General features: G+C 34.5%; 1 pseudogene; it reads left to right on the forward strand.

The window, feature by feature from the left end:
* The first annotated feature begins 2,807 nt into the window (after positions 1–2,807).
* Positions 2,808–3,352, forward strand: LOC149142487 (uncharacterized; annotated as a pseudogene).
* The last annotated feature ends 2,346 nt before the right edge of the window (positions 3,353–5,698 follow it).

Here is a 5,698-nt window from a genome sequence, read left to right on the forward strand (position 1 = left end):
TGAAGTCACTTAGATTTCCAACAGATGTGTTCTTTCAGGTGAGAATCTAAATTTATTTGATTCCCTAGTTAAAAAATTTCCTTTAATTTCAACTCACTGCACATTGAGTGACTTTCTGGAGGTTGAACAAAGTTTGTAAAGCATCAGTGTAAGCAAGGTTTAGGTGTCTCTCTCTGAAACGCTTTTACATTAGTGTTTGTTTGTGGTTGCCAATTTGGCTGGTAATATGTTTCGAAAAGTTTCTGTTAGTTTCATTTAAGGTTCAGGGCTCAAGCTAACCCTTATCCAATCTTTCTGTTTCTTTCATGAGGGCATATCTTGGCATTCTGTTTCTGTTTCATTTAGACTCTAATTGCCTCAACAATGTGATTTCAATGAAGCATTTGTATTCGGTATTTTCACTCTGTTTCAGTTTAACTTCATTCACCACCTATTTTTTTGTTATGAGCTAATCATTTGTTGTGTCATGTTTATGATTTTGCAGGACATTCATTACCAAGGAAAAGAACTGAGGGAAGTTGCAGCTCCAATTGGTCAACATGGACTATAAATTGGTCAACAGAGAACCAAAGTGATCCAAAGTATTAATCAACATCCAAATTGTTCTGGTTTATTCCATTATTTGGTCTTACTAGTGGAATCATAAAATGAAGTGTCAGGGTGTACTGATGGCAATTCCCTGACATGAAGCAAAGAACACAACCAACTTTGAGATGCAACTCTCTCACTTTTAAGAGCTCTTTCTCTCCCAAATATAGTAAGGCTATTCGACTATAGAAAAATTTCAGGGTCATTAGTAAACAGTGGTAACTAAAAATACTAATATGCAATAAATCATTTCCAAAATATATCAACTTCGTTTTTGAAAGAATTTATGTATGGTATTTACACGACGAGAAATGTTAATATACTGTCATGTGGGTGTAATGGTGCATTGGATCCACTAAATATGGATTTCTGTAAGAGTTGTTCCAAATACTAATATGCAATAAATCATTTCCAAAATATATCAACTTCATTTTTGAAAGAACTTCTATATGGTATTTACACTACAGGAAATGTTAATATACTGTCATGTGGGTGTAATGGTGCATTGGATCCAATGAATATGGATTTCAGTAAGATTTGTTCCAAATACTAATATGAAATAAATCATTTCCAAAATATATCAATTCATTTTCGAAAGAATTTCTGTATGGTATTTACACTACATGAAATGTTAATATACTGTCATGTGGGTGTAATGGTGCATTGGATCCACTGAATATGGATTTCAGTAAGAGTTGTTCCAAATACTACCATGTGAGTGTAGCATTGGATGCTTAGTAAGACTTATTTCAAACCTAGTCTCATGTTTACCTCCAGGTTGGAAAGTTGAATGCTGCATATCTATATTTGATACTATTTGTGTCAATCAGATATGCAATTTCAGTTTGGCAACCTAGAAGAACTTTGAAGAGTAAAAGGTTGCATATCTATATTTGATATTATTGTGTCAATCAGATATTCAATTTTAGTTTGGTAACCTAGAAGAACTTTGAAGAGTAAGAGGTTGCATATATGTATTTGATACTATTTGTGTCAATCAGATCTGCAATTTCATTGTGGCAACTTAGAAGAACTTTGAAGAGTAAGGGTTTAGATGATGCACTCGATGCATTTAATATGGACATTAGCACATACCCATCCATCGCAAGGTTGAGTGTACCTCAAAATTCTAAGCTCTAAGTTGCACATTTATAATTGATACCCAACAATTTGTGTAAACTCAAGATTGCATTTTGCAGCTTTGCAGTTTGGCAACCTTTAAGTGACAAGGTTTAGATGATGGGCTGGATGCATTGAATATGAACATTAGCAAGCATACAAAGGTTGACTCAATTTACACCTTGAAATTGGGAATTGCAAACTCTAGGCTGCATATCTATAATTGATACCTTGCAATTTGTATAAACTCATATAGATTCAGCAACTTTTCAGTTTAGCAGCCTCGAAGTGTGAAGGTTCATCTCTGCACCATCAAGGTGAATTATCAAACCAAGTTTAGATGGGTCTAAGCTTGTGTACGGTTTCTCTAACCAATGCATGTTGGAGAAAGGGACTTAAATTAACATTTTAAAATGACCACATCTCTGCCAAATGACAAAAATTTGAAGTAATATGGACTTTACAAAGAAGATACAAATTTCATTGATCCCTAGACATGGAGATTAGCTAGCATACCTTTCCATTCAGGGAATCTGCACATGTATCACTGTGATACTTAAGTGAATTTTTTCCTTTTGACCATCTATCTTTCTGGATATTATAGATGAATGTAGATTTCACCATAGCTTCATTTGGTTGTCATCTATCAGATAAAGTCAGCAAAAGTGACAGTAATATTAACTCCACTTTTGAGCTAGAGGATCCTCACAAAACTTCAGTGAACTGCAAAATACAACTGGTGGATTTTTGTCACAATTATGTTGTTGTGAAGGGAATTAGTAAGAAAGATTGACTTATTCAAAATAGGGGAACAGGGGATGGATCACTAAGATAATTTATTGTTATAGATTTGAGAATGCAGACATGTTGGAGAAATATCACCATATTCAATAGGCATGCCATGTGAGAAGACTTTGCTTTCCATCATCTTTATTTTATTAATTAGATAATCAAAATCTTTATTTCATTAACTAGACAGTCTCTACTGCTAATAATATAAACGGTAGCCAATCCTCTCATTCTAAAATCAGAAATGTTTGGATATCAGAGCATACATACAATTAGGCTTGTCTCCATATTTTCCAAAACAGAAATTAATCATGAATATTTCCACACTTGGGTCTCTCACAATCAATTCCCCACTCTCATCTCCCAGAGGCCAATCCCCTCTGATTATGGGGGAATTGATATTCCCAACAAGTACCACAAGCAGCCCAATTTCAAGTAATCAGTTGAGTCTTGGCAATGTGGTATTAAGGGCTTCTCACAACTTCAATGGCAGAACCATCAGTGCCAGTTTTGCAATAGAAGAAAAGAGGGATATTGCTTTCAGGAGGAAAAAGGATCACTATGCTCTTTTGGGTGTCTCTTGTCATGCCTCCTGCAATGATATCAGGGTTGCATACAGAAGAATGGCACTGAAATACCACCCTAATGTCATGCCTCTGCACCAGCTTGAGACAGCCACTGACCTTTTTCTGAGATAAATCAGGCTTATGATACTCTGTCTGATCCACAAAAGAGAAAAGCATATGATGATCTGCACCTCATACCCAAGTTTGACACTGCCAGGGTTGCAACATCCCCATCCTCATTTGGGCATTGGAGAGGAAGGAATTGGGAAACAGATCAATGTTGGTGTTGAGGGGGAATTGTGACCATGTTCTTATTTCTAACTCTAGTGTGTGGATTTTGGTTATGTATTAGAGATGAATAAGACCTTTCAAGATCATACCTTCTAGAGAAGGCAAAGGACCAAGATCTGTGGTGAAAATTTTCAGGCTGCTTGAATGTACTCTGGTACTCTGCTTCCTATTTATGTATGGTGTGATGCTTGGACCCATGCCCTCTTGTTTAATATATGTTATTATGTATATATTTCTTTATGATGGGATGACTTTGTAATTGGTTTTGGTGGGATATTTGTCTGGAGGATTCTTACTGCTATCATGGTAGTCAAGATGGTCACTTCTAAATTTCTTGTACTCAAATCACATGGACATCATTGGATAATGGAGATCATCACAATGCAGCTTGCTGCAAGAATGCTTGGGACATTGAAGAAGCCATCAAATTTTTTGTGCCTCCTGCCATCAGGCAATGTTAATATCACTTTCGAATATAACTTTTAGGCGTATTCAAAATTGTTTGATTTGATGAAGGTGATGTTAATATCACTTTCGAAAATAACATTTAGGCGTATTCAAAATTGTTTGATTCGATGAAGGTGATGTTAATATCACTTTCAAATATAACTTTTAGGCATATTCAAAATTGTTTGATTTGATGAAGGTGATGTAAGTATCACTTTCGAATATAACTTTTAGGCGTATTCAAAATTGTTTGATTTGATGAAGGTGATGTTAATATCACTTTTGAATATAACTTTTAGGCGTATTCAAAATTGTCTGATTTGATGAAGGTGATGTTAATATCAGTTTCGAATATAACATTTAGGCATATTCAAAATTGTCTGATTTGATGAAGGTGATGTTAATATCACTTTTGAATATAACTTTTAGGTGTATTCAAAATTGTTTGATTTGATGAAGGTGATGCTAATATCACTTTTGAATATAACTTTTAGGTGTATTTAAAATTGTTTGATTTGATGAAGGTGAAGCTAATATCACTTTTGAATATAACTTTTAGGTGTATTCAAAATTGTTTGATTTGATGAAGGTGATGCTAATATAACTTTTAGGTGTATTCAAAATTGTTTGATTTGATGAAGGTGATGCTAATATCACTTTTTGAATATAACTAATAGGTGTATTCAAAATTGTTTTATTTGACGAAGGTGATTTTAATATCACCTTTGGATATAACTTTTAGGTGAATTCAAAATTGTTTGATTTGACGAAGGTGATGTCAATATCACTTTTGAATATAACTTCTAGGTCAATTCAAAATTGTTTGATTTGACGAAGGTGATGTCAATATCACTTTTGAATATAACTTTTAGGTGTATTCAAAATTGTTTGATTTGATAAAGGTGATGTCAATATCACTTTTGAATTTGATGAAGGTGATGTCAATATCACCTTTGTATATAACTTTTAGGTGTATTAAAAATTGTTTGTTTTGATGAAGGTGATGTCAATATCAGTTTTGAATATAACTTTTAGGCATATTCAAAAATGTTTGACTTGATGAAGGTGATGTCAATATCACTTTCGAATATAACTTTTAGGCGTATTCAAAATTGTTTGATTTGATGAAGGTGATGTCAATATCACTTTCGAATATAACTTTTAGGCGTATTCAAAATTGTTTGATTTGATGAAGGTGATGTCAATATCACTTTTGAATATAACTTTTGGGATTCCCTTCTTTCTCTCTGACCTTACCTCTATAATGTGGAGCCTACCCTCTCTTTGGCCTTTCACAATTATGTGGGTGAAATTCTTGCATTATTGAATGAAACATTTCAAGATTATCTATATATATATATATATATATATATATATAATTCAACTCCAAGAAAGGCACCAAAGGTACTTAGGCCATTGATTGAATACCCCAAGAATTCCTAATATCACTTTTTGATCCAGGTGGATGTTGGTGGCCACCCACCTATCCCATTTGGACCCCCACAACTGTCTCTTTCAGTCTTTTCAGTTTCCTAAATTGTAGCACAATTTACTATTTTTAGCAGTTTTTCGGGTCCTGAACTTCCGGAGCTGTTTTGAGGCCCTAAACGACGTTTTTTAGGAAATCTGGGGCCATGGACCCATGTTGCCTCCCAAAGTTGTAGTGCTCGGATAGATATTTCTAACGAGCTATTGTACGCGTCAAACAGAGATCGTATGCCAAAATCACGACCCCGGGAAATTGATGTCCCAATTTACCCAAACGGGGCCCACAATTTGGCGTTTCATCTTCTAGGGTTAGATTTCAGAATGTTAAGGGTTTTCCATTGTTTCTCAACAATAAATAGGCCTTCGAGCCTCATTGTAAGACAGTTCAGAGGCATGTAGCCACACATCTC

Source organism: Pinus tabuliformis, chromosome X, assembly GCF_031772625.1.
Source record: "Pinus tabuliformis cultivar Carrire ecotype Pingquan chromosome X, CPIR1, whole genome shotgun sequence".
Taxonomy (NCBI): domain Eukaryota; kingdom Viridiplantae; phylum Streptophyta; class Pinopsida; order Pinales; family Pinaceae; genus Pinus; species Pinus tabuliformis.